The sequence below is a fragment of the Bison bison genome, unplaced genomic scaffold, assembly GCF_000754665.1.
Source record: "Bison bison bison isolate TAMUID 2011002044 unplaced genomic scaffold, Bison_UMD1.0 scf7180017864309, whole genome shotgun sequence".
NCBI classification, from domain to species: Eukaryota; Metazoa; Chordata; class Mammalia; order Artiodactyla; family Bovidae; genus Bison; species Bison bison.
Window position 1 is genome coordinate 9,899,380 of NW_011494881.1, and position 26,049 is coordinate 9,925,428.

The following is a 26,049-nucleotide window of genomic DNA, read 5'->3' on the forward strand; positions in this document are numbered from 1 at the left end:
TGGTGTGCAGCCGTCTATGGGGTTGCACAGAGTTGGACACGACTGAAGCGACTTAGCAGCAGCAACAGGGTGACAGCAGAGAGGAGAGGATACTGTGTTCCTGCTCCTTCCGTGGCTCCATCCCTCTTTCTCTCTCTTTGGAACAGGATATGGCTGGCTGTCCAAAGGGAGAAATTCCTTCCCCAAAGGACTGTCTTCTTCCCTGCAAAGCTTTGTTCCCCTGATCCATTTCTCTCTTGGAGGGTTCTGTTAAAATGTGTCTTCTCTTTGGAGCTTTTATATCTTAAGACTTTGGGGGTGGGGATGTAATTGGTTTCTAGCAAGCAGGAAGGCCCTAGGGGATGGAATGTGAATTAAGAAGTAACAATTTCTGAATAAGAAACCAGGCAGGCCGAAGGGCTAAGTCCTCAAAAGGGAAGACTGGTGGGCACCAAATTTATTTCCTAAGTATTTATTTTGTTAACAGCCAATTACTTCCTTATGGGTCTGTCTTTGGAAGACACTTTGGAAGACAGTTTACATCATTCTTTTTGGAATATATTGGTCTTTCCAGCCTGTACCAACTCAGGGGGCAATGAGTTTACAAGGTCAATAAAATACTTCTTCTGTCATCTTAAAATTCACTCAAGTTTCAAGATTCTCCTACTACTTCCTATATTCTAAGATAAATGAACTAGTGTTTTTATTTATCCTCTTAATGATTCTATTGATTCTACTGGGATCTTTTCTCAGTCTTTGACTTTCTTTCTGGGCAAAAGGCTTCCTAATCGTCCTCATAAGTTAGAACTTATGATGCTTCTGTCCCTGTGATTAACTCAACAAGCACCAAACCTTTATTAAGTGTCTAGTCTCTGAAAGTCATCAAGTAAGATGCCGAGGCTAGAGGTGAAAAAGACACTTTTCTTTCCCTTCTTTATACAGGACTGTAGTGGAACTGAATGCAGTGTAACGTGTGGAGGGCTCTGCTCTGGCCTGGAAAACATGCACCACGGTTCCTGGCCATTGCTCATGATCCTGTTAGGGATGAAGTCACTGAGACTCAGAACTTCCATGACTCACCCACGTTCTTACAGCTGGTCAGTGGCAGAACTGGGATCTGAACCCATTTCCGTCTGACCCCAAAGCCTGCATCCTTTCCACTGGGCAATGCTTCCTGCCTTTATTCCACCATCAGGGGAAATGCAGGGAAACATTTGTAATTTAAGAATGTGTTGGAAAATTTCAATGCACTGGTCAAAAACGAAGGCATTTTGTAAAAACAAATAAGAGGATGAAGCAGGAAGTTTACCAGTGGCCTGGGATCCTCAGCATCCACTCTGGGTGGGAATCTGAGCTCTTGGCATGTATGCATGGTCAGAGTTGTGGCTCTGTCTGGCCCCAAACATAAAACGGTAGAGTTGACTCAAGGCTCCTGCTCAGTCATCCTTGTCTGTTGTGTTTGGAGGCAACAGCCCTATGTGAACCCATTAACTCAGAGATTCTGGCCAGAGTCTTTTCCGTCCCCAACCACTGGGCAAGCGTGCTCCAGTCTGCCTTGAGATGATCAGCTTTCCAGATGCATGGAACCACCACAGCTTGCCTCCCCGTCTTTCATCACCTAAATGAGGGCAGTTAATGTTTAAGAGCAGAAAATAGGGAGCATAATGATGAATAAATTATAAGTTTGGGGATATGAAAAGTCAAACTGTGTAAATATGTATTTAAAACCACAAACAGAATGTTAATGCATCTTTCCCATTAACTCACTAACTGAAATTACAGAGTGTAATGTGAGCCCCCGCCCACGGGTGGGTTATGATGTTTTCAGATTTAGAACAACAAATGATAAATGTCCTTTCCTCAGACAAAGAAGCCATTGACACAGCTTTTACTCTAGTCACTGACAATGTAGGTGGTGGAAACGAGATTGAACTCTGGGGGAAGAGGGAGGTCACGAGATATGTGAGGAAGTGTAGCATGGACTTCATCTAGGCACTTCCTGAGGACTGAGCAAAAGTCTCTGAGCTCAGGGAAGCCCTTCAAAGTGATGGGGACCTATGCATGGTTGCCTGGCATGCCTTCCTGCTTTATAAGATGGGCTTATTTGCTAAAGTAATAGCTCAGTGTTGGTCTGAGTTTCTGGCTGGCAGCTGACATGAAGCCAGTCTTGCTTTGGGGAGGTTTGGTTTGAGGATGTATGATTAATTTAGCAGCCATTTTGTGGTTAGGTTGCTTATGGACAGCAGTATAAAAGAGATCTTAAGAGGATGTGGAGAAATTGGAATCTTTGTGCACTCTGGGTGGGAAAGCAAAATGCTATGGGAAGCAGCCTGATGGTTCCTCAAAAAATCAAAAATAGAATTATAATATGATCCAGCAATTCCTCTTCTGGGTATATACCAGAAAGAATCAAAAGTAGGGTTTCAAAAAGATATATGTACACCTGTGTTCTTAGCAGTATTATTCAAGTTAGCCAAAAGAGTGAAGCAATGCAGTAATCCACTGATGGATAAATGAGTAAATAAAATGTGCTATGTACATACCATGGACATTTACTCAGTCTTAGAAAAGAAGGAAATTCTGATGGATGCTGTAACTCGGATGATCTTTGAAGACATTATACCAAGTGAAATAAACCAGTCACAAAATGACAAATACTGTATGACTCTATGTGAGGTACCCAGAGTCATCGGACTTATAGGAACAGAAAGAATGGTAGTTGCCAGCAGCTTGGGGGAGGAGGAAGTAGTTATACAACAATGTAAATGTGCTTAACATTACCTGACTGTGCACTTAAAATGGCTAAAATGAGAATTTACGGTGTGTGTGTTGTGCCACAATTAAAAACAAAGCAAAACGTAAAAAGAGATGAAGGAGAGGCAAAGAACATAGCCTTGGGAGGGAGAAAGGTCTGATTCCTGACGCTGCCACTGACAAGCTGGGGTGCTATGTCGCCCAGTCGTGTTCAACTCTTTGTGACCCCATGGACTGTAAGCCTGCCAGGCTCCTCTGTCCATGGGGATTCTCTAGGCAAGACTACTGGAGTGGGTTGCCATGCCACGGGCAATTCACTTAAATTAATCTCTGAGCCTCCAAACAGTAGTGATAATAACAGTGCCTCCTTCGTAGGGCTGTTGTGAGGATGAAAGGTGCATTCCTGGTATGTTCCTGGTGTGCAGCGAAGACCTCTGATAGGTGTTAGCTAGTGTTACTATTGCTTCTGCTCCATCATGGGAGTGGGGCTTTGCAGGGGTGTACAGAAAGGGGGACATATTCATTCCTGGTGGGATTGTGACTTGGTATCTGATTTTCCATTTGGCATCTCATAAAAGAAGTGAAGCCTGCACTCCGGTAAGTTTATCTCCGAGTGTCCATCCTAGAAAAGCCCTAGTTCTGTATCTTGTAGCTATGTGACAGATGTGTAAGGCTGTGAACTGCAGCATATGGATAATAGCAGAAAAACAGAACAGGTGATCGTGGGTTGAATAATGTCCTCCCAGATATACATGTCCACTTGGAACCTCAGAATAAGACTTTATTTGGAAGGGAAGTCTTTGCAGATGTAGTTGCGATAAGAATGGAGATAAGATTGTCCCAGTCTAGAGTAAGCCCTAAATCCAATTACTGTGTCTTTACAAGAGAAAGGAAGAGAGGGAGATTTGGACACAGAAACATATAGAAAAGAAGACCACATGAAGATGGAGGGATGTAGCCATGAGCCAAGGAATGCCCAAGGCCACCAGAAACCAGAAGAGGTGAGAGGGGAGCCTCCCCTAAAGCCTTTGGAAGAAGTATGGCCCTGCCAGCACTTTGGTTTCAGATTTCTAGCCTCTAGAACCATGAGAAAATAAGTTTCTGTTGTTGAAGTCATCAAGTTTGTAGTACTTTGTTATGGTAACCCTAGATTACTAATATACAGATTGACTGCCCCTAAGTAGGAGAACAGGAAAAAAGATGGAATTTATTGATATGGTGGCATGCTGTAAAAGAGTTAAATAAATCCTCAATCTCAAAACCTAATATTAAGTTAAACAAGTTGCCGAAATAGACTTCAAGTATGATTCCATATATGTAAGTACATTTAGTAGTATATATCATTTATGTGAAAAAGCAGAGACATTACTCTGCTGACAAAGGTCCATCTAGTAGAAGCTATGGTTTTTCCACTAGTTATGTATGGATGTGAGAGGTGGACCATATAGAAAGCTGAGTGCTAAAGAATTGATGCTTTTGAACTGTGGTGTTGGAGAAGACTCTTGAGAGTCCCTTGGACTGCCAGGAGATCCAACCAGTCATTCCTAAAAGAAATCAGTCCTGAATATTCATTGGAAGGACTGATGCTGAAGCTGAAGCTCCAATACTTTGGCCACCTGATACGAAGAACTGACTCACTGGAAAAGACCCTGATGCTGGGAAAGACTGGGGGCAGGAGGAGAAGGGGACAACAGAGGATGAGATGATTGAATGGCATCACCAACTCAATGGATATGAGTTTGAGCAAATTCTGGGAGTTGGCGATGGACAAGGAAGCCTGGCGTGCTGCAGTCCATGGGTTATGAAGAGTCGGACATGACTGAGCAACTGAACTGAACTGACTAATGAAGTAAAATTTCTCATATTCATACAAATATGAGATGTTGCATACTAACCCCAAGATAGTGGGTGCCTCTGAGAAGAAAGAGATCAATGCAGTGAGGCATAGTTTTAGCTATATTGAATGTGTTTTACTGAGAGAGGGAATATTTGAAGCAAACCTAGTAAAATGCTGACTTTTGTTTAATAGCAGAGGATATATAGACATCTGCTATGTTCTTTTTTTGTATCTTAGAATTGTTTTGTATTTTAAATTTTTGAATGAGTTAGAGAGTTAGCAGCTCTGTGGGTATTTCAGATCCATTGTTGAGGTAATAAAAGATACCAAGAAATACTAGCCCTCTTGTGTTTTAAGAAAACTACATTTCAAGGCCTCAGGAGTCTCTTGTGAATTTTAATCTGGTGATGGGAAGTCATTGGATAGCTGGTATAAATGAGGTAGGAAAGAAAAGAAGAGCTTTGGATTCAGGGCCACCAGTTACTTGCTCTGTGACTTTAAACAAATTAGTAAATTCTATGAGCTCACTTTCCTCAACTGTGAAATAATAGCTATACCAAGGTTATAAAGTTGCAAGTACTTAGTAAATTTGACTGTCCTTCACTTTGATGTTAAACCCACCCAGAACTGTCCCTGCTGTGGTGTGTACCATGTTTCTGAAAGAAACGGGCCCTGTGTGTGTGAAATCTTTGAATATGTGATAAGCTACCCATGGCTGCCTTTCTGGGAAAACTTGGACTCTATTAATCTTTCTTCAGGAAGACTACTAATTCACTTCTCTTTGACCTTTTCCCTGCATTTTGTCTGGCTTCCCTTCGTGCCATTTTGAAGGGATGGGAAGCAGATGGGGTGTTCTGGAGAAGGTGAGGTCTGAGTCCAGTGGGAGGTTGACATCTGGGCACTTATGTCTCTCGGTTCTTTTCAGCCTGGTGGCCTTGGGCAGCTGACTCCCTGGCACTGAGGGGAGCTCACCCTGTTCATCCCACCCCAGGAGCTGCCTTACTGGTGCTCCTTCATGCGCCAACCCCCATCTCCTTCCATCTTGCCCCCGCCTCCCCGCTTTCACTGGCTCCTGGTGCTTCCTTAGCCTCTCTTGGCCCAGAGCCAAGCAAGTCTCAAACATATTTCAGGAGTGGACTGTTGGCATTTCCGGGGCCTGTGGCACAAGTTGGCCATATGCAGGTGGTCAAGGGTCATTTTTCCCTGAAGGTTAAATGGCGACCTTGGGCAATGTGTAACCGATGTTCACTTAAATGATTTCCCCTGGTTAATGAGTCATGTGGCAAATTAGTTGAGGACTTTCACACCCTGCAGGTAAACTGGAGTGGTAAGAACTGGTCATTCTGTAATTGCATTTAAGTTATATTGGCTATACAGTGAGGGACCTGCTTAACCCACCTTTGTGCCTCTTAGATCCTCATTTCAAAAGGAAATTAATGGGATAAAGGCCACATCATCCAGGTGATGGCCTGGATGCCTGCTTTCCTGGGCCTCCTCAGCATCCCTTCTTTCCACTTCAGGAAGCCTCGTATCCATCGTCTGTTCATCCGTTTAGGCATTCGCTCTCATTCTCGTTCTCTCCATTCCCACATAGGCCTGTCATTCTCATACCATGTGCTGAGGCTCCCCCTGTGCTACAGTACACTCATAGGGATGCTACAGGGTGTTTTGAGTGTTGGAAGGCAGCACAGTGTTGGAAGGCATCAGTCAGACACTGTGTAAACTGCCCGCTGAGACAGTTCACAGTTGCAACATTAGATCATGCTGCATTTTTTTTGATAACAACATACCTTTGCCACGCTGCATTGTGGTGGCCATTGCTGCCATAAAACGAGAGTACAGTGTGAAGTCAACGTAGAACGGGAAATGCTGATGGTAGTGATTTCAAGGTTTGGAAAGTTCTGCAGGGCCAGACAAGCAGGCGCACACATCCCTTTAGTAAATAAGTGTGAGCCTTGAAAAATGAAGTAAAAATGTTTTTTTTCTATTTACATATATTATTTTTGTTAAATGGATATAAAGTTGTTAGGGCATAAGTACTTAATAAGTCACTCCATAAAATGCAACTGTTACGTATTTCTTTTGGTCTCTGAGCTCTCCATAAAAAACATTACTGAGATGCTAAGGACACCGTAAGCTGAGAAAGTCTGAGAACCTTTAATTTAGTCAAAGATGAGCTATCTACTCCTTCATCTCCAACAGACCTTTAGCTAGCAACCATCTTCCCTCTGGAAGTAATCACTCCAGCCCTTATATCTCTTTGCCCTCACCGATAACTCTTTTTCCTACTGAAAGATGAAGTTTCATGGATTCTTAAAAAAAATAAATGGAAGGAAGGAAGAAAGAAAGAAAAGAAAGCTTTGCTTAACTACCACTCCTGAACCATTATTCCTCCTCTATTTCCTTCTTGCCCTCGTCCTGACCCCTTTGCCTTTCACATGCCCAGGGTCCTAAAACTTGTCTTTTTCCCCTGGCACTTGTAGAGATCCAGCTCTCCAAGGGTCACTCAAGTTCCCAAGAGCTGTATATGGTTTATTTATTTGCCCACCACTGTCTGAAGCTTTCTTCTCTCACCTTCATGATACCCATGAGCTCGCCTCCTCTCCTAATATCCCTCAGCCTCTCTGTTTGGCCCAGTCTGCCTTTCCCTCATTCATACAAGCCTTCGAGAGCTCCCTTGCTTCCCTGCCTCTGCTGTGCAACCCCCATCTCCCACCCTCACCACAGCCTTACTTTGTTTTCTCTGTTGGTGAAAACAAACAACCTTTTCTTTCTACATAAACTGTGCAGAGATGACCACCATCCCAACCAGCAAAATCCACCACTGCCTGTATCCATCCAAGTCTTGCCACTGGCCTGAATTACCGACTACTGACATCTCACACTTGAGATGTGCCTTTTGAGGCTCCCCTCCAATAGCCTCTGTTTGACGAAACTTCTCTTGGTGTCCCCAGAACGCCATCTCTATTTTCTGTCACTCACAAAACTCTGATGCCACTCTTCATACTTCACTGATCATTTATAGGTTCCCTGAATATTATTCTCCATCTCTCCCTGAATGTCTCACCTGCACTTCAAAATTCAATCATCTTTTTCCTCTCCTTCCTTCCTCAGGCTTTATATACTCTCAGGTTGAACAGCTGATGCCTTCCGGGGCCTCCCCTCGTGTTCAGCTCTTTTCACCTCTTCCCTGATTGAAACTCTAATTACCTTTCCCTCAAATAATTAATCCATCACCTGCAGATTCTCCCCAGACCTGGCCCATTATACTACACTGAGTGTACTCACACAGGCAACCAAAGTGAGTCCTCACATCACGCTGGTGGGTGTGTTCTCCCTGTGTGAATGTTCAGTGGCTTCCCAGTACCAGTAAGCCCAAACTCTTCATCCAGGCGCTTTCTGCTCCTTGTGATACGGCCTCCACTGACTTTTCCAGCCCCACTGCACTCGGGCGTCTGCATCACAGTCACCACGGGAGTGAAATCTCACACCTTCCCCCACCCCACCCGACGCTTTGGCTCCCACTGATCCCTGTTCATGAACAGCTATACCTCTCCCAGTCTCTAATTTTAACACTGTTGATGACTCATCTTGAGATTCCTACCCCCATAGAGCCTTCAGGAAGCTCACACCCCTCCCCACATCACCCCTAGGATGCTGAGGCTCAGAGATCTTTGAAGGCAGTCTGCCTCACCTTTTTTCGTCTTCTGTAGAAGCTGGTATAATGCTTCACACATAGTTGTGATATGGTAAACAAGAGTTTGAAAGAAGCAGTGCTTTCCAGAAGTGGTCCCAGAATTTGGCCTTCCAGGAACTCCTGTGACGTATTGTGTAAGAACCCACAGGTCTTTGATGAGGTTGACCTCCAAAATAGAAGTGTTCCAAATACCTTGTTCCGCTGTGTTAGAAGTAGAGACCTTTTCCTTCCTCATTGTAAAATTGTAGTAAATTAGAAAATAAATATCAAGGAAAGAAATATAATTTAAATATAATAAACCCCGTAGAAATAATAGTCATATTTTGGTATTTTAACTGTCAAAATATTTTCTGTAAATACATATGAAAAATATTTATGACACACAAAATAGGGTTATATTTGACATTCATGTATAGTTTCTTTTTGTTATTTATGAACACTATGTATACTCAAAGGGCATACGTTAATAAAGTATGTATTATTATATGTTATGTCTTATAATATTGCTTATTCATGATTGTCTGATTTTTAAAGTATATGTTACATCCTTATTCCTGGAAATTATTTTACAAGTTGTCCATGGACTGAGGCCAGTTAGAAAGTTATTAAAGATCCATAAGTACCAAGATTATAAATGAATGTTCAGAAAATTTTAAAGGAATGTAACATTTCCATATCTAGTTATTCATTTTGAAGCTATTTTAATGCAAAAATAGTACATATTTTTCATCTTAACAGAAATAACTTCTATTAAAATCAGTAAAAATTTTATATCTACATGCTATCTCCTCACCACCCCACATAGTTTTTCACATAAATGGGAAGACACAATCCATACCATTTTTCCAGTGATTTTTGTTTTCTTTACTTCAGTCAGTTCAGTCGCTTAGTCATGTCCGACTCTGTGACCTCATAGACTGTAGTACGCCAGGCTTCCCTGTCCTTCACTGTCTCCTGGAGTTTGCTCAAACTCATGTCCATTGAGTCAGTGATGCCACCCAACCATCTCATCCTCTGTCGTCCCCTTCTCCCTCTGCCTTCAATCTTTCCCGGCACCAGAGTCTTTTCCATGAGTCGGCTCTTCACATCAGGTGGCCAAAGTATCGGAGCTTCAGCTTCAGCATCTGTCCTTCCCATGAATATTCAGGATTGATTTCCTTTAGGTTTGACTTGTTTGATCTCCTTGCTGTCCAAGGGACTCTCAAGAAGCTTCACCACAGTTCAAAAGCATCAATTCTTCAGTGCTTAGCTTTCTGTATGGTCCAACTCTCACATCCATACATGACTACTGGAAAAACCATAGCTTTGACTATATGTACCTTTGTTGGCGAAGTAATGTCTCTGCTCTTTAAGATGCTATGTTTGTCATAGCTTTTCTTCCAAGAAGCTTTTCTTCATGGCTGCAGTCACCATCCGCAGTGATTTTGGAGCCCAAGAAAATAAAGTCTGTCACTGTTTCCATTGTTTTTCCACTCAGTGGATGTAAAAGTCAGATTTATTGATGAATAATTTATATACAGTAAAATTTACCCTTTTTAGTGTAGAATTCCATGAGTCTGGACAAGCATATACAGGACAGTAATTGCCACCACAGTCAAGGTAAAAATGAGTTACATCTTCTGACAAATTATCTCCTGCCTCTCCATAATCAACCAGTCCCACTCTCCCTAATTCCTGGCAGCACTGATTGGATTTCTGATCTTGAAATTTTGCTCTTTTGAGAAATAAATGGAATCATACAAATGGAATGTAGTATGGTTTGAAGTCTAGATTCTTTATTTATTGCAGTGTATATGAGATTTACTTGTGTATAGAACATAATGGTTCATCTCTTTTCATTGATAAGTCATAACCATTGTATGGATATACCACCAAGTGTTCATCCATTTGTAGGTTGAAGGACATGTGGGTTGCTTCCTATTTTGGTGATTATGAATAAAGTTGCTGATAACATTTATGTACAGTTTTTTGTGACCATTAAACCTGTGCCTTGGTGTACATTTCGTTTATTTTGGGCAAATACTTGAGGGTATGATGGCTGGTTCTTTGGGGTGTAAATGCTTAAACTCAGTAAGAAACTGTCCAACCGATTTCTGAAGTTGCTGGCTGTACTTCTTTTGTGTTTTCATCAGCAATGTATGGAAGTTACAGTTGTTCTGTACACTTGCCAGGACTTGACATTTCCAGAATTTTGTTGTTTTTGTTTTAATTTTTACTATTCCAATATGTAGGTCGTGATATTTCATTGCGGCCTTAGTTTGCATTTCCTTAATGACTAATGACGTTGACCGCTTTGTCACGTGCTTATTGAAATTCATACTCTTCTTTGGTAAATTGTCTATTCAAATCTTTCCCCATTTTTAGTTGGATTATTTTATTTATATTTATTAAGTTTCCGAATTCTTTACATCATCAGATACCAGTTGTATATCACAAATGTGTTTTGTTAATATTTTACTCTAGCTTACCTTTTCATTTTATTAACAGTATCTTTTGAAGAGCAAAATTTCTCAATTTCAGTGGAGTCCAGTTCATCATATTTTTCTTTTATAGATCATACTTTTGGCATCATATCTAGAAATCTTTGCTTAACATAAGATCAAACAGACCTTCTGTGTTTTCTTCTAGAAGTTTTATAATTTTAGGTTTTACGTTTAAGTCTATGGTCCATTTTTGGTTACTATTTGTACATAGTACATGCTACAGGTCAGGATTTGTTTTTTTCATATAGGTACCCAGTTGTTTCAGCTTCATTTGTTGAAAGGTTATTCTTTCTCCATTTAATTACCTTTGTACTTTTGTCAAGATTATTTGATCATATATATGTAAATGTATCTCTAGGCGCTTGATTCTGTCTCATTGATTTATGAGTCTGTTGTTATTCAGTTGGTAAGTCATGTCCAACTCTTTGTGACCCCATGGACTGTAACATGCCTGGCTGCTTTGTCCTCCACTGTCTCCCAGTTCAGTTCAGTTCAGTTCAGTCGCTCAGTCGAGTTCAGCTCTTTGTGACCCCATGGACTACAGCACGCCAGGCCTCCCTGTCCATCACCAACTCCCGGAGTTTACCCAAACTCATGTCCATTGAGTCGGTGATGCCATCCAACCATCTCATCCTCTGTCGTCCCCTTCTCATCCTGCCCTCAATCTTTCCCAGCATCAGGGTCTTTTCAAATGAGTCAGTTCTTTGCATCAGGTGGTCAAAGTATTCAAGTTTCAGCTTCAACATCAGTCCTTCCAGTGAACACCCAGGACTGATCTCCTTCAGAATGGACCGGTTGACTCTCCTTGCAGTCCAAGGGACTCTCAAGAGTCTTCTCCAACACCACAGTTCAAAAGCATCAATTCTTCGGCACTCAGCCTTCTTCACAGTCTAACTCTCACATCCATACATGACCACAGGAAAAACCATAGCCTTGACTAGACGGACCTTTGTTGGCAAAGTAATGTCTCTGCTTTTGGATCAGTATGTGCAAAAAGGGAATTCAAGTTTGGACCAATGCTAAGGAATGCTTTAGCAAGACGTAATCCTGTGAAATGAATTTCTCTTCAATCAAAGTACCCCAAAACAGAAGCACAAGTAAATAAAAAGATTTGTTACCCAGCGTACACAAAAATATATACTAAGTTGCATTAAGTTCGACTTTCCTTAATTTGATTATATTAATAGTTATATTAATATAGCACAAAAGGATGTATTTTAATGAAGATTAAATATTATAATTTGAGGTTTTGGGGACTGGTGCTGATTGTAAAATGTTAATTAGATAAAATATACCAACAGATTGTTGCTTCTGAACCAGTGTCTGAGTATCAAGATGTTAGATCATTTCTAGAAGTTCATTTCAGTGCCCACTGTTTCATATTTGCTTACGTAGGGATCTTTCCCTAAGACTGAATTCTTATCTTTATGTGGTAAGGCCCACTAATCTATCAGAGAGGGTTAATTTTTCTTGCCTTACAGTTGAGCTGTTTGGTTTGACAAAGCTTAGCTGAAATTTAGTGTGAAATCCAAGAATTTCTCCTACGTTCATTAATGCCCATGAACATTAATACACTAGACAATGCCTTCAGTGTGTTTTACCAGAATTTTGATCTGGTCAAACATTTTATACTGCCAACAAAGAAGACTCAATTTCTCAGTGGAATATATTGTTATAATCTAGGAATTGCTATACAGAAAGTTTTGAGTATGTTACATATACAAGCATTAAATTCTTAAATAATTCTTAACCTCAGTGATGAGCCTAAATTTACTCTGCTTGGCTCTCTATACATGGCATTTCAGGGTACAAGATGTAGCATTTCAATGTACAAGATATATGTAGTGAACATATGTATTAGTATCTTCATTATTATCATCCTTTTTTATTGCTTGGCTGTAATTTTTATAAAGATAAATTATATTGCTTTTGTGTATGTGTTTTTGTGGTATATGTTCAGAAGCCAAGCACCCTTGGAATTTGCTAGCTTTGCAGAACTCTACATGTGTACTCATTATTACTAATTATGTAAAAAATTTTTTTCAGTACTGTTCAAAAAAAAATGTCTCTGCTTTTGAATATGCTATCTAGGTTGGTCATAACTTTCCTTCCAAGGAGTAAGCGTCTTTTAATTTCATGGCTGCAGTCACCATCTGCAGTGATTTTGGAGCCCCCAAAAATAAAGTCGGACACTGTTTCCACTGTTTCCCCATCTATTTCCCATGAAGTGATGGGACCGGATGCCATGATCTTCGTTTTCTGAATGTTGAGCTTTAAGACAACTTTTTCACTCTCCACTTTCACTTTCATCAAGAGGTTTTTGAATTCTTCTTCACTTTCTGCCATAAGGGTGGTGTCATCTGCATATCTGAGGTTATTGATATTTCATTACTAGTCTATAATTTCGTATGGTCATGTAACACAGTTTGTATGCCTTAAATTCTTTTAAATTCTTTGAGGCTTGTTTATATCTAAGAATGTGGTTATTTTAGTAAATATTCCATGTGCATTTGGAGAGAGTGTATACTTTTGCTGCTGTTTCGTATAGAGCTTCATGATATCATTTAGGCCAAGTTGGTTAATGGGGCTGTTTAAGTCTTCTACATCCATATTGATTTTGTCTACTTGTTATATCAGTTTCTGAGAGGAGAGTGATGAAATCTCCATCTGTATCTGTGAATTTGTCCATATTCCCTTTCAGTTCTATCACTTTTTGCTTCGTGTATTTTGAAGCTCTGTTGAAACTCTAATGTTATAGGATTGTTATGCCATCTTGGCAAATTGACCTGTTTGTCTCTATTGAATCTCTCTCTCTCTGTGATTTTCTTTTTTAATATTTTATTTATTTATTTGCCATACCATGCAGCATGCAGAACCTTAGTTCCCAGAGCAGGGAATGAGCCCTCGCCTCCTGTAGTGAGCGCATGGACTCTTCACTGCTGGACCACCAGGGACGCCCCTGTAGTATCTCTTTATCTTGGTGGTGGTCTTTCTCTGTAAGGGGTGCGACTTGCTCAGTGATGAGCCTTTCTGCAATCTCGGAAGACCATTAATAGACTGGGTCCATCACTGTCTCCTTTCTAGCCCAAGGGTAGGAGTCTTGATCCTTTTAGTCTCTCCCCAGATATAGTGGGTCTTTATCTGTGCTCTCACATGGCAGATTTTGCTACATAACCCCAGTGGTTTAAAGCTTTTGTTCCTTTAGGTGAGAAGTTATTGTGAAGAACTCTGTGTTTTTCCAGTAGCAGCATCAATCCCCTTCTCTAGGCCTGTGCTCTTGAGGACAGCTGCCCCGGACTCCAATCCTGCCCCCAAGTCTTTCTCTTGTGAGCACGTATTGGTGTCCTTAGAGAAGAGCAAGTGCAAACTCCCCTGTGTCTGCAGCTCCCAGGAGTCTGCTTATACTGTCCTGCTAGCCCACACTTGGATTTCCACAATCCCCTGAAAATGCCAACTTATTCTTACCCACATGTTTGGAAAGCTCATCTTCCACAGTTTCCTGATAGGATGAAAACAGTGATTTTGCGGATTGCCCACATTTTTCTTCTTGGTGGTGTGTGAGTGATATTTTTTCCAGCTTTCTATATTCTAGGTGGTAGCTGAAAATCTTAGTAATTCATTTTTATTTTATGAACGTATTGACCTATAATAGATTGGAAATTTAATTCAAAATAACAGCAACAATAAAAATTTTCCTCCACTACAGATTAAGAAGCACCTATCTATACCTTTCTGAACCAATTTGTATTTTTACATGGTGTAGTTAGATTCTCAAATTTATTACCTGGTAATAAACCTAGCTTTACCAAAATTCTAATATGGTAGAATTTGATGATTGCCATCTGTACTCATCCTGTTATCTGACTCTCTAAAAATAATTTATTGAGGAAAAATTCATGTAAGATAATATTAACCATTTTGAAGTGAACAATTCAGTGACCTTTGCTACATTTGCAATGTTGTGTAACTACCACTTCTGTCTAGTTCCGAACATTTCAGTCATTTCAAAGTTCCTTACACATTAAGCAGTTTTCTCCTATTTCCTCCTCTCCCTAGTTCCCACGATCAGCAATTTACATTCTGACTTTGTAGATTTATCTCTTCTGGATATTTCCTATAAATTGAGTTTTACGTGACTTTTCTAAACTGATTTATTTCACTTAGCATGATATTTTTGAAGTTCATCTACATTATATATCTATTGTATTCCTTTGTATGGCTGTCTAATATTTCACTATATATACAGTTATCCTTCTGTATTTTTAGGAGATTGGTTCTAAGATCCATGGATTCTCAAGTCTTTTAAATAAAATGATGTAGTATTTTCTTATAACTTATGCACATCTTCCTGTATTCTTTAAATTATCTCTCAGTTCATTTCAGTCATGTCTGACTCTTTGCAACCCCATGGACTGTAGCACACCAGGCTTTCCTGTCCATCACGAACAGTTTGAGCTTGCTCAAACTCGTCCATTGAGTCAATGCTATGTAAATAGTTGCCTGCCTGGGAGAAATTCAAGTTTTGCTTTTTGGAACTTTCTAGAAATTTTCTGGCTGAATGTTTTCTATCTGTGGTTGGTTGACTCCATATATGCAGAACCTGCAGATACAGAGAGCTGATTGTATATAACAAAATTTATCAGTTCATTTGTTAATGGATGTTTGAACCATTTCCATCTTTTGGCTATTGTGAATAGCATTGCTGCGAACGTATGTGTGTGTACTTTTTTGGGTACCATTTCCGTGTTTTGACTGTATACTTAGAAGCAGAATTGCAGGGTTATATGGTAATCCTGTGTTAAACTTTTTGAGAAATCCATTATCTCCTTTTGATCCATGTACTTTAATCATATCATTTTTGAGTTTACATATTTCCCAAGGGCCCTGAGATTTCATTTATTGAAACAAAAAAGGAATGGAAGTCTTCTTGACTTTTCTCACAAGTATACTTCCCAGGTGCTCCCAGGATGATTGTTCCTGTCTCCTTTAGGCCTCTAGCAATTTCCTAAGCTTCTTGCCTGGAAGACGTAACATGGCATAGTGCAGTTCAGCATGAAGAATTTGTTACTGACAGTCAGAGCTCCCTCCAAGTGTAGTAAGTTTCCCCATTATGAACAGTGCTTCAAGGCACTCAAGTAAGGGATTCCCATCCTGCAAATGTTGGGCTCCCTGACCTTTTTCTTCTGAGGTCCAGGGAGCCTTTGTTTTCTCACTGTAGATGTGGCATGTGGAATCTCTGAAGCCTTTCTGGCTGTAGGATTGCATGTGCAGGTTTTAAATAAAGGCAGCCTCATGGATTTAGTCTTACTCTCACATACTTCCTGAGACTGATGAACATGTTTTCAGCCCATTTGGTTGTTACAACACATTGCAGTGATGTGAGAGTAAGTCCAGGCCTTTTTCTCCAGTTGTTGTGAACAGTTGTATCCGTCTTCTGACCCTTCAAGCCAAAATGACCATGCATTTTCTACCAGAGCCTTAGCAGCTTCAACAGAATACAGACTGGTTATCATCCCCTAGGCTAAAAGCTTCCTACTATCCACTTCTTACAGGTAGGGGTGAAATCTCTTCTAGATTTATCTGCCTTTTTTAAAAAAATGTGTTTATTTAATATCTATTCATCACCAGAACACTAATACTATGCAGGCTGGGACCACAGCTCTTTTATCTTTCCCGGAACTTTCAGGGATGGCATTAGACTGTGTCACCTACTTTCTGTTTGCCATCTTAGGCTATCTTTGTCATTTTTTATCTTGCTCTGTGTTCTGAAGGGTGGGCTCTGCCCTGACTCCTAGGCTCCATTGCCTTCTGGCTTCTGATTGGGTTTGGACAGTGAGCAGTATCACCCAGATCAGAAAATTGTAGGAGAGGCAAGTAGAGCTATTTCCTTTCCTGTTCTCACCTGAAGTGCATGTGTCCACCCAGGACGACAGTTGAGGTCATGCCGTCCCCTCCATATTTTTTTAGCTCTAGATCTCACATGCATCTTAGTACTGAATTTCTGCTGTTGCAACCCTCTGGCCTTGGCATCTATGTTGATTTTCTTTCTCTTGCCCATGCTGCTGTAAATAAAAATCTTCTTTCCTTCCTTCCTTAAAAATCCCAGGTGACCCTGCCTACTGTTTTTTTTTTTTTTTTCCCCATGTCCCTGCTAGTGTAACAAAACAGGTTGAGCTTTTGAGTAGATGAGTGAATGGTTGAAAAGATGCCAGAAAGAGTAAGGGTCTCTCCACGTGACTTCTGCACTGACTTCCCATTTCCCTGGGAGGCCCTCCCTTAGATTGCCTCCCCGCCTCCCCTCTCCTACATTCTCCCCACTCAGTCTGCTCCAACCACACTGGCTTCCCTGCTGCTTCTATAGTGTAGAAGTCCTGCCTTCGTGACTTTGCTCTAGTTATTGCCTCTGCCTGAAAGACTCTTTTCACTGATACTCATATATAGAAATTCCCTTACTTTCTCCAGGTCTTTCCTGACCTTTCCTTTTCACCAAGACTCACTTGAACCACTCTAATACTGCCCAGCTACCCCCTATCAGTATCGCCCAGTAGTCAATGACCCTGTGACCCTGTTGCACTTTTTCTTTTTCCAGAGTACTTACCATTTCTAAAGAAATTACATTGAATGAATTTATTATGCTTAGTATTTGTCATTTGTCTTCCCTGCTAGAATTTGAGCTCCCCAAACAGAGGAGTTTTTATATATATTTATATATCCTACCACAGATGTAGCCTAACCTCCTGGAATAATGCCAAGTTCGTAGTAAGTACCTAATAGGTTGAATAGTGGCCTCCCCAAAGATATGTCCAGCTAGGACCTGTGAATGTGACCTTATTTGGAAAATGAGTCTTTGAAGAGGCAATTTAGGAGTCCCAAGATGAAATTATCCTGAAGTAGGTTTGGCCTTAAATTCAGCAATAGGTTCTTACAAGATAAGAGAAGGGGAAACAGAGACACAGGGAAGAAGCTTGGGGAGGAGGAGGCAGATGCTGGAGTGATGTGCTCCCAAGTCGGTGAACACCTGTGCCGTGAGAACCTGGGAGAGGCGGGCAAGGCTTCTCTGCTACAGCTATTGGAATGTGGAGTGCAACTCCGTTGATACATTGATTTCTGGCTTCTGGCTTTCAGAACTGTTATGGAATAAATTTTTGATGTTTTAAGCCACCAGATTTGTAGTGAGTTTTTACAGCAGCCTTAGGAAACTAATACAGTACCCAATAAGCATTTATTGAATGAAAAACTGAGAGAGTGAATACAAGCCTTGTTGACATTGCCATGACCTCCATTTCAAATAATGCTTCTGCTTTCAATGGTTATCAGTGCCTGTGAATGAATGTGAACAAACCTGACATTTAAGAGGTATTTCAGTTTTGTGTATGATCCACTTCTACAGTGCAAACCTAAGCTCCTGAATATTTTCACACACTGTACTTAAAAGCTTAAGGTCTTACTTAGTCCCCACATAATTGTTTTCCATCTCAACCCATCAATAGTGTGCTGAGAGTGAATTCACAAAGTATTCGTTCTTCAGGCAGTGGATGAGAACCCCTATTGGTCTCTAGCCGTAAAATATCCCTGTGTCATTTCCCCACTTCCATCCTGAGTCCCTCCTGCTGTCCTTAAGCTAATTCTCGGTTATTGTATCTTTGGAGGAGCACATCACAAGCCACAGTGTGATCACCCCTTGTAACTTGACAAGGGTTATTTAGTCTCCCCCAGGCCCACTCTTGGTGCGTGCTGGGCTTATGATGCAGTGTGGTACTAACTATTGGCTCCTTGTAGGAGACGGAAGGTAAATCAAATTGAAAACACCCTTCCTGTGTCGTGCATCTTCCAAATGTCCTCGGGTCTCTATTACATCTTCTGGAGGCTGCCAGATTCTCTGCAGGACAAGAGGAAGCTGGAGCAGCTTCTCGGTAGCGACAGAAGGTGCCATTAGCAGAAATACATCATCTCCCGGTGGTGTTAGCAACAGCAGAGTCCTGCTTATGTCCATCCTTTTGCCAGAGTGAGAAGAGAGTCCTCAGAGGCAGAGGCTGCTGGTAACAGAGTCTCCATCATTCTAAAATACCCCCTGGTGTCCCAAAGCAGCATTTCTGCCCAGACGGAGTCTGAACTTCGGAGAGCTTATTTCCAGTGTTGTTTGTTCACAAGAGCTCGTTGCTTCCCAGATTCTGGGGCTTTTCTAATCTGGGGGTGCAGGGGGTTTGGGTAGAGGCCCACACGTGGTTAATCAGCTGCCTTGGCTGGGCTGGATCAGCCCTTCCAGGTGTTTCTTGTTAGACCTCTTCAAAGGCGCCTTCTTAGCTTAGATTTGGGGTTCTCAAACTGTAGCTTGCAGGGATTGTTAAAACAGTATTCTGAGCCCCACTCCCACAGTTTCTAATTTGGGTCTGGAATGGGCCCAGGAATTTGCATCCTGACAAGTGCCCAGATGGTGCTGAGATTGCTGACCCAGGGGCCATAGTGTGAAAGCCAAGGGCTTGGATGCTGAGAGATGCTGTTCTTGTGCCCTGTGCTATCCGGTCATCGCCCTGCTCATCCCAGCAGGCAGTGGGGCCTTTGGAGGTTGGATTGGGACCTGTTTCCAGGATGCAGTGAATGCACCTCTTGATTGTTTACATCCTGTCTGTTCTGATCACCCCTGTCTCCCCTGAGAGTGGAGACCTTCCTGCATGACCCTGGTTCTCCCTGGTGTCTGTCAACACTGTTTCCTTCCCTGGGCTCTTCAGCCCTGGGTGATCACAGCTCCCCTCTTCCTAGTTTCTAGGTCCCTCCACATGCTGGCGCTTCCTCTCAGCCTGTGCTTTCAAGTGTCCTTTCTTTAATGTTGCTTCATTTGAGCCACTTGTATTAAATTCTGGTTCTTGCAAGGACCTGGTCCTGGAATATTTCTCCCCTCAGGGGAAAAGAGTCTTTTCTAGGCAGAGACCTAGCCAGAATCACTGTCTTTATCCCAAGAGCAGTCTTGTCACCCAAAGTATAAGGTAGAATTACGGAGAAATTGGAGAAATAAGAAATTTATACCAAATGGAAATATGGCAGCTTTATCACTGCTTATTTCAAGCTTGGGGAAATACCAGCCTCTAAATATCTCGTCACCAGAGCCAGGGTAGGGGGAGCGCTTGTTTGCTGCCTGGACAAGTGTTTTTCAGTAATGGGGTCTCTGACCCAGGTGATGGGTCAACAAATCTGTCATCAGCAAGTAATGGGGTACCTTGAGCCCAACCCATGGTGCCACCATGACTGGACTATTTGTGGTCTCTGGAGGTGGGATTGCGGGTGATTTCACTTCTACATTATGCATGTTTGTAATATAAAACAACCATCGGTCATCATATCAGAAAACCATCTGGAAAACAAGATACTTGGGTAAACAGATCCTTACATTTGGGTGTGCGTGTGATATTTGTGTATACTTGTACACATGCATACCCACACGTAAAAAATGAGAGAAAAGAGTGGAAGGAAAATGACCCAGATGTTAATCACGGACTTCCCAGGTGGCTCAGTGATAAAGAATCTGCCTGCCAAACAGGAGACATGGATTTGATCCCTGGGTCAGGAAGTTCCCTGGAGAAGGAAATGGCAACCCGCTCTAGAATTCTGGTCTGGGAAATCCCATGGACAGAGGAGCCTGGCTACCGTCCATGGGGTCGCACAGAGTTAAACACGATTGAAGGGACTTCGCACTCATGCATGCACGCACGCATTAGGGAAAAAGTGTTAAGTGTGGTATAGGAAACACAGCTGAATGCCCTGCCCTCTGCTTGGCGCCAATGCAAGTCGTACCTAACCTGCCACACAGTTTACATTCTACCTCTCCAAAAGCTTTTTTAAACCGATTCTTTCCCTCTAAATCTTGGAGAGCACTCTTGCTGAGTTAGTGTTCTTATTTCAAGTATGTATGTCTTCATATTTCAGTTGCTTTATGAATTATGCCAAGATATCAGTTATGCTTTTTACTTTCTGTCCGTTTCCCACAAGATCAAGTATAGATGATCACATTGTAGGTACTTGTTGGTCAATGGGTAGCATGTTCCTGAAAGGACAGGAAAGATATGAAAACATGAAAAACAGATCTAAATGCCATCTGCTCGTCCAGATACCCCACTGTCCTAACTCACCTTGGCTGTGGCCCTCCCTCAGCAACAGGTCAGGGCCTCCAGTTCACATTGGTTCTATGAGTCCTTAGGGCACATTCCAAGCTACCAGTGGGTCTGGCCATTAACTGTTTCTCTTGCCTCTCCTTCCAAAATGCTGACCACTTTTCATGAAGTCTGAGTAAGACTTTGCACGACTTTAATGGTGTCAGTGGCGAGGCTTTCATCCTTGGATACCTTTAAGTCTGCTGATAAAAGAAATGTTCATTCCATCCTCTAGAGAAATCTCTTGCAGGAACATACAGCAAAATCAATCAAGTCTCCCTTCTATCTAAGGAAGGACACCATCAATTGCTTCCCCCTCTGGTGGATGAGAGTCATTTCTTCCTTCTTTATCTTATGTAGTCAAGCTGTCCCTTACAACCCAATCTTTCTCATCAGATTTTGAGAACTCTTAGTTCTCTTTTTTAAACAAACAACTACTCTACCTGTGGCCATCTTCAGGACCTTTATCTTCTCTCTTTAGTGTTGGACTTTTCAAAAGATTTGCCTCTTCCCACAGTCTCCATTTTTATACCTTCAACTTATTCAGTAACTAACTGTATTCTATATCAGTGTAGGTTTTTAATCCATTACTCTGCAGCTCTATCAGATAGACAGATCTGATAGAATTCCTGATGAACTATGGATGGAAGTTCGTGACATTGTACAGCAGACAGGGACCAAGACCATCCCCAACAAAAAGAAATGCAAAAAAGCAAAATGACTGTCTGAGGAGGCCTTACAAATAGTTGTGAAAAGAAGAGAAGTGAAAAACAAAGGAGAAAAGGAAAGATATACCTATTTGAATGCAGAGTTCCAAACAATAGCAAGGAGAGAAAAGAATGTTCCTCAGTGATCAGTGCAAAGAAATAGAGGAAAACAATAGAATGGGAAAGACTAGAGATCTCTTCAAGGAAATTAGAGATACCAAGGGAACATTTCATTCTACAGTGGGCTCAATAAAGGACAGAAATGGTGTGGACCTAACAGAAGCAGAAGATATTAAGAAGAGGTGGCAAGAATACACAGAAGAACTGTACAAAAAAGATCTTCATGACCCAGATAACCACAATGGTATGATCACTCACCTAGAGCCAGACATCCTGGAATGCAAAGTCAAGTGGGCCTTGGGAAGCATCACTACGAACAAAGCTAGTGGAGGTGATGGAATTCCAGTTGAGCTCTTTCAAAACCTGAAAGATGATGCTGTGAAAGCGCTGCACTCAATATGCCAGCATATTTGGAAAACTCAGCAGTGGCCACAGGACTGGAAAAGGTCAGTTTTCATTCCAATCCCAAAGAAGGGCAATGCCAAAGAATGTTCAAATTGCCACACAATTGCACTCATCTCACACACTAGCAAAGTAATGCTCCAGATTCTCCAAGCCAGACTTCAACAATACATGAACCCTAAACTTCCAGATGTTCAAGCTGGATTTAGAAAAGGCAGAGGAACCAGAGATCAAATTGCCGACATCCGCTGGGTCATTGAAAAAGCATGAGACTTCCAGAAAAACATCCATTTCTGCTCTATTGACTATGCCAATGCCTTTGACTGTGTGGATCTAAACAAACTGTGGAAAATTCTGAAAGAGATGGGAATACCAGACCACCTGACCTGCCTCTTGAGAAATCTGAATGCAGGTCAGGAAGCAACAGTTAGAACTGGACATGGAACAACAGATGGTTCCAAATAGGGAAAGGAATACGTCAAGGCTGTGTATTGTCACCCTGCTTATTTTACTTATATGCAGAGTACATCATGAGAAACACTGGGCTGGATGAAGCACAAGCTGGAATCAAGATTGCCGGGAGAAATATCAATAACCTCATATGCATATGACACCACCCTTATGGCAGTAAGTGAAGAAGAACTGAAGAGCCTCTTGCTGAAAGTGAAAGAGGAGAGTGAAAAAGTTGGCTTAAAGCTCAACATTCAGAAAATGAAGATCATGGCATCCAGTCCCATCACTTCATGGCAAATGGATGAGGAGACAGTGGAAACAGTAGCAGGCTTTATTTTCGTGGGCTCCAAAATCACTGCAGATGGTGACTGCAGCCATGATATTAAAAGAGGCTTACTCCTTGGAAGGAAAGTTAGACAGCTTATTAAAAAGCAGAGACATTATTTTGCCAACAAAGGTCCATCTAGTCAAGGCTATGGTTTTTCTAGTAGTCATGTATGGATGTGAGAGTTGGACTATAAAGAAAGCTGAGCACCGAAGAATTGATGCTTTTGAACTGTGGTTTTGGAGAAGACTCTTGGGAGTTCCTTGGACAACAAGGAGATCCAACCAGTCCATCCTAAAGGAAATCAGTCAAAAGTGTTTATTGGTAGGACTGATATTGAAGCTGAAACTCCAATACTTTGGCCACCTGATGTGCAGAACTGACTCATTTGAAAAGACCCTGATGCTGGGAAAGATTAAAGGCAGGAGGAGAAGGGGACGACAGAGGATGAGATGGTAGGATGGCATCACCGACTCAATGGACATGAGTTTGGGTAAACTCCGGGAGTTGATGATGGACAGGGAGGCCTGGTGTGCTGCAGTCCATGGGGTCACAAAGAGTCGGACATGGCTGAGTGACTGAACTGAACTCTGCAACTAGTTTAATTCCCAGTGACCTCCAAGTGACTAAATTCAAAGGGAACTTTTAGTGTGTATCTTGCTTGGCTTTTTAGCAGTAGTGAAATCTATTGTCTACAGCTTCTTTTTGAAACATAGTCTTTCCTTGGATTTTCTGATCCATGTGGTTTTTTGACCACCTCCCTGGCCCTTCTTACACCATCTCTTAAAGGTTCATATACATTCACCTAGCGAATAAATGTTGAAATGTCTCTGCCCAAGGACCTCTTTTCTTCTCAGTCTGATCTCTCTTTGTTGGTGGTCTCATTCATATCTGTAGTTTTAACTATCACCTGTTTGGAAAAGACTCTGATGTTGGGAGGGATTGGGGGCAGGAGGAGAAGGGGATGACAGAGGATGGGATGGCTGGATTGCATCACTGAATCGATGGACGTGAGTTTGAGTGAACTCCGGGAGTTGGTGATGGACAGGGAGGCCTGGCGTGCTGCGATTCATGGGGTCGCAAAGAGTGGGACACGACTGAGTGACTGAACTGAACTGAACTGTATGTACCCATGGACATGTCCTCTGAGCTCCTAAGGTGTCTGGCTTCTTGCTGGAGACCTAAGAGTTGACCCATTGGTCCCAACGTCCTACCAGTTTATTTCTTATTACTTCTTAAAGCCATCCACTCTCATTCTTCACCCTCATCACCCAAGTTCAAACCATATCATGTTTGTGGTTTGTATTTCTTAAATTTGGGACTACTGTAGTAGCCTCCAATGTTATCTACCTTTATCCGCTTTTAACCCTCACAGTATACTCTGCTCCCTTCAACAGATGTTTGCAAAATGCAAACAAATCAGGTCAGTCCCCTGCTTCAAACCTTGCACTGCTTAGCCTTGCATTTAGGATGAAGAGCAAACTCTCTAACCTGGTCTACTCCACTCTGCACAGTCTAGCCCTCTTACCAACTCTCCAGTTCCATCTCACACCATCTGCATCCCTCACACACACTCCCAGACCTTCAGGCAATGCCACACACTCATACATGCTCACCTCCTTTTCAGTTTCTCTAAAATGCCAGTCTCCATCCTACCATAAGCCTTTGCCAAAGCTATTCCTTCTGCCTAAACACAGTTGGCATTCCCTCACTTAGTAATCTCGTTAACTTTGTCATTTTCCTCCCCCTGTTCTCAGCTCACAATATTACTTCCCCAGGGATGCCTTCTTCCAAGACCAGCTCTTGCTTTTTTTTTTTTCAAGGTCCTTAAAACAGCATATACCTCTTCTTCCTAGCCCTTCTTGACTTTTTAATTTAATGTGTATGTCTTCATGTGTTTTTTTGCCTATCCATTTCCTTAAATCATCTTTAAGCTCCTCAGGACAAGGGTCATAACATTATTTTTGTTCATCATTGTATCTTCAGCACCCAGCCTACTGCTTCAACCACAGTAGGTACAGAGTAAATATTTACCAGATGATTAGAAGACTTTATGAGAGGATGATGAAATCAAGTAAGGCCACAGAAACGTGATGGAGGGCACCACCACACCTAGATGTTCCAACTCCAGCCCATCAAATCAGAACCAAGAAAGTTCATTTGAAAGTCATGATTCAGACTTCCAGAATAAATTATATGCAGTTGTGCAAACATGTCAAAGTTTAGTAAATTGAATTTGTTGAATGTAAACAACTTTTGACCAAAATAATAACACAGCTTTAGAAAAAGACATTAGGCACCCACTTTTGAAGAGTTTGTATAATTTAACACACAAGAAAACTTTACTGTAATTATATGCAGACGTATACAAAGGATAAATGTTATTTACTTGCTCCAACCTCCATAAAATAAACCTCCAACTAGGCTGCAGCTTGCTGCATTAATCCTAATTTAGAAACCACTCCCACTGAGGTGGTGGGGGCTCCGTGGGCCCCTCATCTTTTCCTTGTGTCAAAATTAGCCATTTAAATTAGAACCACATTAGGAGCTTTGGTGACGCCAACGTCATGGCCCCAGTGTGGGGAGCACTCAGAAGTGGCCACCTGAAGTTGATTAAACCCTTACCTGTCAAACCCAGTATGGTTATGTTGGAAAATCTTTAATGTAATTAAGAGAAGCACATTATGGGAGGTCAAGTGACTTGCTTTTTGAATTCCACTTCTAATCTGTCATCAAATGGATTGGAAATTGTCGGCTGGGGGTAGTTAATGAAAGCTGCATGAGCAAGCAGGGGAGGAGAGGGATAGGGGACTGGCAGGCAGGAGAGCCAGATGGGGGCTCTATCTCCTGATAGTCGTGAGGACCGGGGCTGGGGGAGACCCACCGAGCACCCTGCCCCCTCAGGAGGCTCTGGGTGGGAGGCTCACTCAGCACCTGTCTCTTAGCACATGGGGAAGCAGGATAAGGGGAGGGGCCGTCTGCACAGCTCCTTGCTTATCATTAAGTGAGATCTGGGGCCTGGATGTCAGCGGCCTGGGCAGAGTGGAGCCGGCGCCGCCCTCGTCACCCTTCACTCAGAGCCGTCTGATCTTCATCAGCCTTTAGCTTGCCTTATGTGCTGATCCCCCAAAGAATGGCGGGGTGCTT

The 26,049-nt window shown here is 42.0% G+C and overlaps 1 protein-coding gene across 3 annotated transcripts in view; it reads left to right on the forward strand.

The window, feature by feature from the left end:
• The window catches only part of LOC104997535 (chromosome unknown open reading frame, human C10orf11), a 926,454-nt gene that overhangs the window by 697,899 nt on the left and 202,506 nt on the right, over positions 1-26,049 (forward strand). The gene's annotated exons all lie outside the window — the stretch shown is intronic.